We start from the raw sequence: 13860 nt of genomic DNA on the forward strand, positions 1-13860 counted from the left end.
CGAGTGATTGCACGTGGTCATGCTTTTAGCAAATTCTTTTATAAATAATTCAATTTTTTCAAACAGTTGAAATCTCCTCTCAAATTCAACGATGCCGTACGTAAAGTCTGTCTACCAAACGGAGAAAAAACGGACCAAGATTTGAAGTGCTTTGCTCCCGGATGGGGAGTTGGTAAGTAATTGTAACTTTGAATGTAGTAGCACTGAATGATGGTGCTGTTTTTTGCTACTGAGTGGTAATTCTCACTTTAATTATTAAAGTCGAAGTGTCTACCTTTACGGAAGGATTTACTTTGCATTTCCTGTAGTTTTTCTCGTGCACGCGAAAGTTAATGAGCCACAGAGTCTTTTGTGCAAGGAAGGGTGTTAGAACGTTGTATCTAACTATCTTACGGGATTGATCCCAGCCACACTTTTCTGATACGAAGTTTTTATAGGGTGTCTATAAAGTCCAAAAATGTTTTAAAATTGCAAAGAGAATTCATCGATACCATATATTGTTTTGGCCCTCGCGGATGTATTAAATGAAGTAAAAATACTTAAACAATTACTGTTTGAAAAACAACAAACCTGATTAAGCTATATTGAGAACTGACTTCATAACAAAATTGAAATTGTAAAGGGACTTCATGGACAACCTGGTATATGCTTCCGGGTCTATATAATCCATTGCACAGGCAGCAACTGATCTCATTTTCTCCCATCTCGCGTTGTGAACAGGACAGTACGGTCATAACAATAGTTATTTTTCATTTTCTATCTTCAGCCTTCAAGTCCAATATACCGACTAGGGAAGGATCTCCCGTATTGAAGCATGTTGGACTCAGAACCCTCCCTCTCGATGCCTGTGTGCAAGGTTATGTTAATAGCGGGTATTCAGATGCTGTCACAACCAGGACTTTATGTGCAGGCCTTCTAAGTGGTGGAAAAGACACTTGCATTGTAAGATACTCTGTATTAAAGATAGTATTAAATATATTCGCTCCAAACAAGGCAACGGACAAATTGACACCTTTATGTTGTGAGCCATATTTTCTTGGGTGAGATAGAAAGTCGAACCTAGGGTGTAAGTCTTCTCAACAGAGAAAGGTATCTTTGCCTTGTGAGATGTGTTCTCCAAGTAATAAACACATGTATTAAACTCTCTAAAAAAAGGCCTGCCACATGATATGTAGGGAGCCGCAATGTTTTTTAAAGTATCGTATTATGGCATCATTCTATGCGCAAGGTATTCTCAGCGAAGGATGGTTATCTGATTTTAATTTGGGCTTGAGAGATAGGTAAGAAAGACTCCAGATATGAACAGTATATATATGCTAGGTACGCTGTGATTCTGAGTAGCCTGAAAATCGGAACATTTGCTTTTTCTACTGCTCTAACAAATACGCACTCGTGCTCACACGTATATTCTTAATATTTCAGGGTGACAGCGGCGGACCTCTGCTGTGCCAAAGGAAATCTTCATGTGACTGGTATGTAGCAGGAGTTACAGCGTTCGGTCCTCATGATTGTGGGGTCGGTTACATCCCTGCTGGATTCGTGGACGTCGTGCAATATGAAGACTGGATATACCGGACCATGGACCGGAATTAGGAGTAAATTATGTGAAATAGATTTTACTCAAATTGAATTTAGTTTTATTAAATATTGTAAATCTATCTTGAAAATACATTTCTTGTGGTGGTAATCGATGCAATGCTTCTTAATATGAACTCAAAGTCATAATAGTGTCTCTTGGAAATATATGACAGATTAAGACGGGTGATTTTTGGTGAGATACTGCGCACCGTAGGACAAAAAAATAGGGGTACTCCCGTAGTACGTGTACCAGGTTAGTGTTAGGCATATTTTATTCCGATTTTTCTTACTATAGTTCTATGACGAGTTCGGGGACTGTTTATGTTAGCCAATTGAATATACCTCCTGTCTGCCTGAACATAGGCTTCCGTCCCGTCACACAACTTGATGTAAAGTAAGCAAATAAAATTAGTTACCTTCATATCGGTACACATACTTCTGGAGCGCCATAAATTTAGCTTTCGATATCTAAAATCGTTGTCGGTTAAAAAGGTTTCAGTGTAAAATCATGAACTCGCACTCGTCTAAATATTGTGGGGATCATGTTATGTTTCTGATGTCACAAGTCATTTCTTACACCGTATCCAGATGGAATTCTCGTTGATTTTGAATAAGATTTTTTTTTTTATAGTGAGGCGACTTGTTCATGTAAGAAACCCTTCGGTCACCGGTGCGTAAATGAATGATCAGAGATAAAAATGCACTTATCGGACTCGAAGTGTATCATGGGTTTTTACTTATGGTACCGATAGTCCTTCGTTTTGGTCTTGTGTTCATATACTTGAGATTCGCTCTTGTTGTTTGTTATGTGATTTATTTGCTGAAATAAAGCTTTCGTATGAACAAGGTTGATGGTGTTTGTTAGCCCCAAATGGATTTTTGCCCGAGTATCTGATGATGTAACAATTAAAAGCGGCTCAGGCCCTTTTTGTCACCCAGACAGATTTATAAACAAGGTTTTTAACCACGGTTCTAAGTATTCAGTTTTGAATAGTATTAGTCAATATTTGGTTCTAGACCAGAGGTGGGCCACATACGGCCGGCCCGCGACAAGATTTTGACCGGCCCGCTGACTGTATCCAACCACACTCTGTAATGTGGTCCGACGCATCGTTCTTGAAAGTTGCCGATCGCTCTATTCTCACCGCACTGTCAGTGCGAGCTGGTGAAATAAACAAATTGCCTTAGTGAACAAACAATTGCGTCAGCACACTTGTTAACAAACAATATAAGATCAAAGCACAGACCGTTGTAAACATTCCCCACTACTGTTATCAGTTATATTTATGTTCTAAATGTAACTAGATTTTAGAAGTTATATTTTATTAACCATGGAATATCCCAAGAAACGTGAAGTTGACAGGGAGTGTCGAGCATTTAACAAAGATTGGATGCCGAAGTATTTTTTGTAATATTCCGGCCCGCCGAGGACTTCATTTTCCCACGTCTGGCCCGCCGACTAGACCAAATTTACCCTAGCAGACATCTCTCTCGTTTTCGGAACGGTAAAATAGGGTTGAAAAAGGGTTTTAAATAGGGTAGAAAACGATTTAACATTGCGTATAAAACGCGCGACGGAAAATAAGAATGATGTGAGAAATGCAGTTGCCAGATTTATGCAAAAAGTTTGGCGCTTACTGTATTCGAGTAAAAAATTTTGTACTTCACAATAACTGGTCCCAATTTAAAATAAAATATTTAGAAAGAACATATTGGGAAGTCATCTCGTACAAAGTGTTATATAAATTGTACGTCGGAAACATATAGTAATAAATTGTCAAACATGACTCAATCATGACATTTACACGCAAATTCATGAATATCGGTATTCTACTCAAAAAATTTGTACTTTACAATATCCGGTCCAATTTTTTGAGTTTTATATTTTAAATAAACATATTGTGAAGTCATTTCGAAACAAGTTTTACAAAACTTGTATGTCGCAAACATGTAATAATATGTCGTCAAACATGGGCCAAACACTAAATTTTCATCTTTAGCCCCAAATGTACATTTGTGCTTTTGTATAGATAACCATTCTATCAACTAACACTGTTTTCAGATTCATCAGATCACCACAAAGTAGATGAGCGAAATTATTTTCGATAATTCTCGCCGAAGCACAACTCAATTCGGTTAACCATGCTTAAATGGCGATCCAACAAAAATTGGATTAATTAACAAAAAGTTCCCATTGCTATGGAATGATTTGGACTGGTCAAAAAAAAATTTAACAGAAAATTTCCATTACTGCAAAATGTCGGGCTTAAATTGGCATTAGGCCTACATGTAAATTGATTAATTGATACATTATTGGCTTGACAGGAAGTTTTCAATAATCTTGAATGACAGATTCGAAATAGCATTACAAGTATATTATGCCAACTAGCAATACTTGTCTTGACAAAGTTTCCGATAATTTCTAATGGCTTTGGTTGGAATTGTACTACATTAACATGAAATTCTCAATAAAGTGCAATGATTGGTACGATTTGGTGCTATGGCCGACCAATATTTGACTAAACAAAATTTCATAAATGTGAAATGACTAGTTAGAATAGGTACTATGAATAAATTAGGTCAACTAACTTTATTAAGAAAAAAGTAGAGATGTGAATTGACTGATTCGAATTGGCACTATAAGCGAACTAGGCCAGCCATTTCAAATCCATGCATCTAAAACAAAAACTGGTCAACTTTTCCAATATCCGACAAGAACCGGTAACCGGACGAGGGGGCGTGGTTCGTCATATGAATATGCCGCCTTATCGGCTTTCCTCTCCATCGGAATAAATATATATATATTCTATTCAAAATAATTGGCTTAACAGACTATTATAATGAACTAAAATAAGCAAGTAACATTATTTGGCTTAACCAAAAGTTTTCAATTTTGTGAAATAATTGCCATCAGAATTTCCTTACGAATATTAATTCGATTAACAAAATTTTCAATATTCGAGAAACCTATTTGAATTAGCACTACAAGTAAATTGTGCCAATCAACAATAATTGGCTTAATAAAAAGTTGCGAGTAATAATAATATTAATCCTAAGAAAAATGCTCATGGCTAGGAAAAATTCCATTATTCGAGTTGGTTATTCTGAAGGTTATTCTCATTAAATCAAATGCGGAGACAGTGGTGGAATATTTTCAACAATTGGGTTCATAGTCGGAGCTCACTAAATGAACAATTTTGAATAATCCGCATCATTCACAGATGATAAACAGTGACTGCTACAATCAAAGCTAACGTCAATGACGGATATGTTGAGTGTAGTGACCTGACGATTGGATAGGCCGCTGGTTCTCAACCAGTGGGCCATGGCCCACTGCTGTGCCACAGTAACATTTTCATGTGGGCCATGAACATAACAAAAACTGCCGGAGTTATTGATAATTTGGTATAAATTGAATGCAGTAGCAACGAATGATGCCGTTTTTGAAAACTGAGTGGTAATTTTGATTAAAAGAGTGAAAGTGTTCAATTTTGCCGAAAGATTATACCTAGCATATTTATCCACAGAATCTGTAAAAGCTGGATATGAATTAGAGCTGAGCATAAAAGCTTTTAACCTGCTGTCTGCTCTTTAGCGTGAACGTTTTTGCTGTCCCTATATGTTTATTATGTAAGTCTGAATGCATGAAACAATGTTTGGAGGATAACAAGGTTATGAACTAATTGCTATAAGAAAATAACCCTTTAACGTACCTGATATTTTGAACTGAACGAATGGAAATCACCTGAAAGAAAATTTGATCCGATTCGGAGCGTGAAGGCATTCACTGTGCTGTATGGAAGTATATCTGGATAGGTACAAAGCATTCAATGGAATTTTTAGTTCCTATATCTTTTTGGTGGAAAATCCAATTTAAGGTAAGTATCTGCACAGAGGGAAATAACCACTTTTAATCATTTCACTAATATTTGTTGATTTAAATCAACTAAATATTAAAAAGATTTAACGTAGTTGAATGACCTGTATCAATTCATATCTGGTCTATAATTGCTCATTGTTGAAACAGATTCAACGTAAAGCACGGAGTCAAAAATTTAATTTTTTTTTTCTTTTGAGCAGTTAACAAATGATATATATGCAGATGGCGAAGAATAGTTTGGCTACTAAAAGTTTTTGCTTCTATGAGATCTTGTTAACATTTTTTCACTAGAAAAATGAGCCTGACAGTCATTTGCTTGCATGTTAGTTGAATAGATTTGCATGTTAGATTGAATCTCTCAAATGGAGGGACAGGAGTGGTCGTACCAACATATAAAATGAGACTTGCGGTCTTTTTGAGTATTGAATTCATCCGTTCAGTGGGTGTAAAATACACAGAAATTTTCCTGCGTCGTAGATTGTTAGATTTATTGCACGTTGCTTCGATATTCACGTTTGGTATATTGCACGATACTTTGATAGTCACGTTTGCATGTGTAAAGGTGATTCAGCAAATAGATGAAGAAGCAGACGAGAGGATATACAAGATACGGCGTATAAAATTTGTGCATTTCCATTGTGTGTGTTTATATAAATCTAGCTGCTAAGCTTGCCGTATTTTTGATAGTTTGGGCGAGAGACATTGCTCCAGTGAAATGGGTGTTGCAATCCTACAACATCGTTATGCAGATTCTGGGTGGACAAAAGATTTACGAAGAAGCTGCCATAAGGGTTCAACAGGCGGAATCATGATGCCAGCAAAACCGATGTTGGAACAAAAATCATTGAACGTGGGTTATGTAGTTTTGTTGACAAAGGAGAGCTCGCATCGTGGACGATGGCCAGGCGCGATGTTGTAAGCATTCATTCTATATTGAATTTTTTTTATTTATTCCAGGTAGTTTTTCTGATGTTTTCACGCAAAGCCGTCGGTAGATACAAGAGTTGGAACACATTTGAGCGAAAGCTTCATCTCCACGAATTTTAATAACGTGCCGCCCGCTCAGAACATTAATCATATTATTGGCTTGTCTATTTCAGGTTGTATGATACTTTGGTGACAAATTGTGTTGTCGACATGAAATATATACGCAAGGTGGAACTGGAAATTGGGTTGTATGGCTCTTTCAAACGCTTGGGATAATTTGTTGACAATGGATCTCCAAATAGGCTGAAATAAACTACGATTTGACTACGAATTCTATGTTTCAAGTTAGGTGGTTCACGTAACCGCTGGTCGGTTACGGCTTCCTCCACAACCAAGTCCATGCTTCCGAAAAACAAACAATATAACTAATCCCATACCCGACTTGGAATGGTAACCGGACGAGAGGCCGTGGTTCGCCACATGGATAAGCCGTCTTATCGGCTTTCCTCTCCCCAGGATAAATATGTAAATCCTATCCTGTAAATCCTAATGCTTTTGCTGGTCGCTGTGATGTAATAAGTGAAACTATGTGGATGTCAAAAATGGGGGATTTTTACCAGCAAACGAAACATGGGATCAGTAAAAACTGTATGTTTATCTATTCTACTTCGGAGCCTCTTGGGTAACTGCGTCTATTTGTTTGGTTTGCATAGATGCATCTTCGGCTCTTCCCTAATTTTTTTTGGGATGCTGCATATAGACTATTTATGGTTTGCAGGCTAGATTTGACCATTTTGTTTATCAGGATGACTCTGGCCATTTTGTTTTGCAGGCTGCATTAACCATTTTTGTGTTTTACAGGCTGTATCTAACCATTTTTGATTTGAAGGCTGCATCTAACCATTTTTGTTTTGTTTTGCAGGCTGTATCTAACCATTTGTTGAGTGTTTTGCAGGCTGCATCTAACCATTTTTGTTTTGTTTTGCAGGCTGTATCTAACTATTTTTGTGTTTTACAGGCTGTATCTAACCATTTTTGTTTTGAAGGCTGCATCTAACCATTTTTGTTTTGAAGGCTGCATCTAACCATTTTTGTTTTGTTTTGCAGGCTGCATTAACCATTTTTGTGTTTTACAGGCTGTATCTAACCATTTTTGTTTTGAAGGCTGCATCTAACCATTTTTGTTTTGTTTTGCAGGCTGCATCTAACCATTTGTTGTGTGTTTTGCAGGCTGTATCTAACCATTTCTGTTTTGCAGGCTGCATCTAACTATTTTTGTTTTGTTTTGAAGGCTGCATCTAACCATTTGTTGTGTGTTTTGCAGGCTGTATCTAACTAGTTTTGTTTTGTTTTGCAGGCTGTATCTAACTAGTTTTTATGTGTTTTGCTGGCTGCATCTAACCATTTTTGTTTTGTTTTGCAGGCTGTATCTAACTATTTTTGTTTTGTTTTGCAGGCTGTATCTAACTATTTTTTGTGTGTTTTGCAGGCTGCATCTAACCAGTTTTGTTTTGCAGGCTGTATCTAACTATTTTTGTTTTGTTCTGCAGGCTGTATCTAACTATTTTTGTTTTGTTTTGCAGGCTGTATCTTACTATTTTTTGTGTGTTTTGCAGGCTGTATCAAACCATTTGTTGTGTGTTTTGCAGGCTGCATCTAACCATTTTTGTTTTGCAGGCTGTATCTAACTATTTTTGTTTTGTTTTGCAGGCTGTATCTAACTATTTTTGTTTTGTTTTGCAGGCTGTATCTAACCATTTGTTGTGTGTTTTGCAGGCTGCATCTAACCATTTTTGTTTTGCAGGCTGTATCTAACTATTTTTGTTTTGATTTGCAGGCTGCATCTAACTATTTTTGTTTTGTTTTGCAGGCTGTATCTAACTATTTTTTGTGTGTTTTGCAGGCTGCATCTAACCAGTTTTGTTTTGCAGGCTGTATCTAACTATTTTTGTTTTGTTCTGCAGGCTGTATCTAACTATTTTTGTTTTGTTTTGCAGGCTGTATCTTACTATTTTTTGTGTGTTTTGCAGGCTGTATCAAACCATTTGTTGTGTGTTTTGCAGGCTGCATCTAACCATTTTTGTTTTGCAGGCTGTATCTAACTATTTTTGTTTTGTTTTGCAGGCTGTATCTAACTATTTTTGTTTTGTTTTGCAGGCTGTATCTAACCATTTGTTGTGTGTTTTGCAGGCTGCATCTAACCATTTTTGTTTTGCAGGCTGTATCTAACTATTTTTGTTTTGATTTGCAGGCTGCATCTAACTATTTTTGTTTTGTTTTGAAGGCTGCATCTAACCATTTGTTGTGTGTTTTGCAGGCTGCATCTAACCATTTTTGTTTTGTTCTGCAGGCTGTATCTAACTATTTTTGTTTTGTTTTGCAGGCTGTATCTTACTATTTTTTGTGTGTTTTGCAGGCTGCATCTAACCATTTTTGTTTTGTTTTGCAGGCTGTATCTAACTATTTTTGTTTTGTTTTGCAGGCTGTATCTAACTATTTTTGTTTTGTTTTGCAGGCTGTATCTAACCATTTGTTGTGTGTTTTGCAGGCTGCATCTAACCATTTTTGTTTTGCAGGCTGTATCTAACTAGTTTTGTTTTGCAGGCTGCATCTAACCATTTTTGTTTTGTTTCGCAGGCTGTATCTAACTATTTTTGTTTTGTTTTGCAGGCTGTATCTAACTATTTTTGTTTTGCAGGCTGTATCTAACTATTTGTTGTGTGTTTTGCAGGCTGTATCTAACTACTTTTGTGTTTTACAGGCTGTATCTAACCATTTTTGTTTTGAAGGCTGCATCTAACCATTTTTGTTTTGTTTTGCAGGCTGCATTAACCATTTTTGTGTTTTACAGGCTGTATCTAACCATTTTTGTTTTGAAGGCTGCATCTAACCATTTTTGTTTTGTTTTGCAGGCTGCATCTAACCATTTGTTGTGTGTTTTGCAGGCTGTATCTAACCATTTCTGTTTTGCAGGCTGCATCTAACTATTTTTGTTTTGTTTTGAAGGCTGCATCTAACCATTTGTTGTGTGTTTTGCAGGCTGTATCTAACTAGTTTTGTTTTGTTTTGCAGGTTGTATCCAACCATTTCTGTTTTGCAGGCTGCATCTAACTATTTTTGTTTTGTTTTGAGGGCTGCATCTAACCATTTGTTGTGTGTTTTGCAGGCTGTATCTAACTAGTTTTGTTTTGTTTTGCAGGCTGTATCTAACCATTTCTGTTTTGCAGGCTGCATCTAACTATTTTTGTTTTGTTTTGAAGGCTGCATCTAACCATTTGTTGTGTGTTTTGCAGGCTGTATCTAACTAGTTTTGTTTTGTTTTGCAGGTTGTATCTAACTAGTTTTGTTTTGTTTTGCAGGCTGTATCTAACTATTTTTTGTGTGTTTTGCAGGCTGCATCTAACCAGTTTTGTTTTGCAGGCTGTATCTAACTATTTTTGTTTTGTTTTGAAGGCTGCATCTAACCATTTGTTGTGTGTTTTGCAGGCTGCATCTAACCATTTTTGTTTTGTTCTGCAGGCTGTATCTAACTATTTTTGTGTTGTTTTGCAGGCTGTATCTAACTATTTTTGTTTTGTTTTGAAGGCTGCATCTAACCATTTGTTGTGTGTTTTGCAGGCTGCATCTAACCATTTTTGTTTTGTTTTGCAGGCTGTATCTAACTATTTTTGTTTTGTTTTGCAGGCTGTATCTAACTATTTTTGTTTTGTTTTGAAGGCTGCATCTAACCATTTGTTGTGTGTTTTGCAGGCTGCATCTAACCATTTTTGTTTTGCAGGCTGTATCTAACTAGTTTTGTTTTTGCAGGCTGCATCTAACCATTTTTGTTTTGTTTTGCAGGCTGTATCTAACTATTTTTGTTTTGTTTTGCAGGCTGTATCTAACTATTTGTTGTGTGTTTTGCAGGCTGTATCTAACCATTTGTTGCGTGTTTTGCAGGCTGCATCTAACTATTTTTGTTTTGTTTTGCAGGCTGTATCTAACTATTTGTTGTGTGTTTTGCAGGCTGTATCTAACCATTTGTTGCGTGTTTTGCAGGCTGTATCTAACTATTTTTGTTTTGTTTTGCAGGCTGTATCTAACTATTTGTTGTGTGTTTTGCAGGCTGTATCTAACCATTTTTGTTTTGTTTTGCAGGCTGTATCTAACTATTTTTGTTTTGTTTGGCAGGCTGTATCTAACTAATTTTTGTGTGTTTTGCAGGCTGCATCTAACTATTTTTGTTTTGCAGGCTGCATCTAACCATTTTTGTTTTGTTTTGCAGGCTCTATCTAACTATTTTTGTTTTATTTTGCAGGCTGTATCTAACCATTTGTTGTGTGTTTTGCAGGCTGTATCTAACTATTTTTTTTTTGTTTTGCAGGCTGTATCTAACTATTTTTGTTTTGTTTTGCAGGCTGCATCTAACCATTTTTGTTTTGTTTTGCAGGCCGTATCTAACTATTTTTGTTTTGTTTTGCAGGCTGTATCTAACCATTTGTTGTGTGTTTCGCAGGCTGTATCTAACTATTTTTGTTTTGTTTTGCAGGCTGCATCTAACTATTTGTTGTGTGTTTTGCAGGCTGTATCTAACAATTTGTTGTGTGTTTTGCAGGCTGTATCTAACTATTTTTGTTTTGCAGGCTGTATCTAACTATTTTTGTTTTGTTTTGCAGGCTGCATCTAACTATTTGTTGTGTGTTTTGCAGGCTGTATCTAACAACTTGTTGTGTGTTTTGCAGGCTGTATCAAACTATTTTTGTTTTGTTTTGCAGGCTGCATCTAACCATTTTTGTTTTGTTTTGCAGGCCGTATCTAACTACTTTTGTTTTGTTTTGCAGGCTGTATCTAACCATTTGTTGTGTGTTTCGCAGGCTGTATCTAACTATTTTTGTTTTGTTTTGCAGGCTGTATCTAACAATTTGTTGTGTGTTTTGCAGGCTGTATCTAACTATTTTTGTTTTGCAGGCTGCATCTAACTATTTTTGTTTGTTTTGCAGGCAGCATCTAACTATTTTTGTTTTGTTTCGCAGGCTGTATCTAACTATATTTTTGTTTTGCTTTGCAGGCTGCATATAACCATTTTTGTTTTGTTTTGCAGGCTGTATCTGTATCTAACTATTTTTGTTTTGTTTTGCAGGCTGTATCTAACTATTTATGTTTTGTTTTACAGGCTGCATCTAAACATTTTTGTTTTGTTTTGCAGGCTTCATCTAACTATTTTTGTTTTGTTTTGCAGGCTGCATCTAACCATTTGTTGTGTGTTTTGCAGGCTGCATCTAACCATTTTTGTTTTGTTTTACAGGCTGTATCTAACTAGTTTTGTTTTGCAGGCTGCATCTAACTATTTATGTTTTGTTTTACAGGCTGCATCTAAACATTTTTGTTTTGTTTTGCAGGCTTCATCTAACTATTTTTGTTTTGTTTTGCAGGCTGCATCTAACTATTTTTGTTTTGTTTTGCAGGCTGCATCTAACCATTTTTTGTTTTGTTTTGCAGGCTGCATCTAACTATTTTTGTTTTGTTTTGCAGGCTGTATCTAACTATTTTTGTTTTGTTTTGCAGGCTGTATCTAACTATTTGTTGTGTGTTTTGCAGGCTGTACTAACCATTTATGTTTTGCAGGCTGTATCTAACCATATGTTGTGTGTTTTGCAGGCTGCATCTAACTATTTTTATTTTGTTTTGCAGGCTGCGTCTAACTATTTGTTGTGTGTTTTGCAGGCTGCATCTAACCATTTTTGTTTTGTTTTGCAGGCTGCATCTAACTATTTTTGTTTTGTTTTGCAGGCTGCATCTAAACATTTTTGTTTTGTTTTGCAGGCTGTATCTAACTATTTTTGTTTTGTTTTGCAGGCTGCATCTAACTATTTGTTGTGTGTTTTGCAGGCTGTATCTAACTATTTTTGTTTTGTTTTGCAGGCTGTATCTAACTATTTGTTGTGTGTTTTGCAGGCTGTATCTAACCATTTGTTGCGTGTTTTGCAGGCTGCATCTAACTATTTTTGTTTTGTTTTGCAGGCTGTATCTAACTATTTGTTGTGTGTTTTGCAGGCTGTATCTAACCATTTGTTGCGTGTTTTGCAGGCTGTATCTAACTATTTTTGTTTTGTTTTGCAGGCTGTATCTAACTATTTGTTGTGTGTTTTGCAGGCTGTATCTAACCATTTTTGTTTTGTTTTGCAGGCTGTATCTAACTATTTTTGTTTTGTTTGGCAGGCTGTATCTAACTATTTTTTGTGTGTTTTGCAGGCTGCATCTAACTATTTTTGTTTTGTTTTGCAGGCTCTATCTAACTATTTTTGTTTTGTTTTGCAGGCTGTATCTAACCATTTGTTGTGTGTTTTGCAGGCTGTATCTAACTATTTTTTTTTGTTTTGCAGGCTGTATCTAACTATTTTTGTTTTGTTTTGCAGGCTGCATCTAACCATTTTTGTTTTGTTTTGCAGGCCGTATCTAACTATTTTTGTTTTGTTTTGCAGGCTGTATCTAACCATTTGTTGTGTGTTTCGCAGGCTGTATCTAACTATTTTTGTTTTGTTTTGCAGGCTGCATCTAACTATTTGTTGTGTGTTTTGCAGGCTGTATCTAACAATTTGTTGTGTGTTTTGCAGGCTGTATCTAACTATTTTTGTTTTGCAGGCTGTATCTAACTATTTTTGTTTTGTTTTGCAGGCTGCATCTAACTATTTGTTGTGTGTTTTGCAGGCTGTATCTAACAACTTGTTGTGTGTTTTGCAGGCTGTATCAAACTATTTTTGTTTTGTTTTGCAGGCTGCATCTAACCATTTTTGTTTTGTTTTGCAGGCCGTATCTAACTACTTTTGTTTTGTTTTGCAGGCTATATCTAACCATTTGTTGTGTGTTTCGCAGGCTGTATCTAACAATTTGTTGTGTGTTTTGCAGGCTGTATCTAACTATTTTTGTTTTGCAGGCTGCATCTAACTATTTTTGTTTGTTTTGCAGGCAGCATCTAACTATTTTTGTTTTGTTTCGCAGGCTGTATCTAACTATATTTTTGTTTTGCTTTGCAGGCTGCATATAACCATTTTTGTTTTGTTTTGCAGGCTGTATCTGTATCTAACTATTTTTGTTTTGTTTTGCAGGCTGTATCTAACTATTTATGTTTTGTTTTACAGGCTGCATCTAAACATTTTTGTTTTGTTTTGCAGGCTTCATCTAACTATTTTTGTTTTGTTTTGCAGGCTGCATCTAACCATTTGTTGTGTGTTTTGCAGGCTGCATCTAACCATTTTTGTTTTGTTTTGCAGGCTGTATCTAACTAGTTTTGTTTTGCAGGCTGCATCTAACTATTTATGTTTTGTTTTACAGGCTGCATCTAAACATTTTTGTTTTGTTTTGCAGGCTTCGTCTAACTATTTTTGTTTTGTTTTGCAGGCTGCATCTAACTATTTTTGTTTTGTTTTGCAGGCTGCATCTAACCATTTTTTGTTTTGTTTTGCAGGCTGCATCTAACTATTTTTGTTTTGTTTTGC

The 13860-nt window shown here is 36.0% G+C and overlaps 1 long non-coding RNA gene across 1 annotated transcript; it reads left to right on the forward strand.

Moving 5' to 3' along the window:
- Positions 1 to 56: 56 nt before the first annotated feature.
- On the forward strand, positions 57 to 1680 carry LOC144428109 (uncharacterized). The gene is made up of 3 exons (XR_013478095.1): positions 57 to 172; positions 767 to 942; positions 1423 to 1680. It is a non-coding gene; the product is annotated as an uncharacterized LOC144428109 (long non-coding RNA).
- The last annotated feature ends 12180 nt before the right edge of the window (positions 1681 to 13860 follow it).

Source organism: Styela clava, chromosome 10, assembly GCF_964204865.1.
Source record: "Styela clava chromosome 10, kaStyClav1.hap1.2, whole genome shotgun sequence".
Taxonomy (NCBI): Eukaryota; Metazoa; Chordata; class Ascidiacea; order Stolidobranchia; family Styelidae; genus Styela; species Styela clava.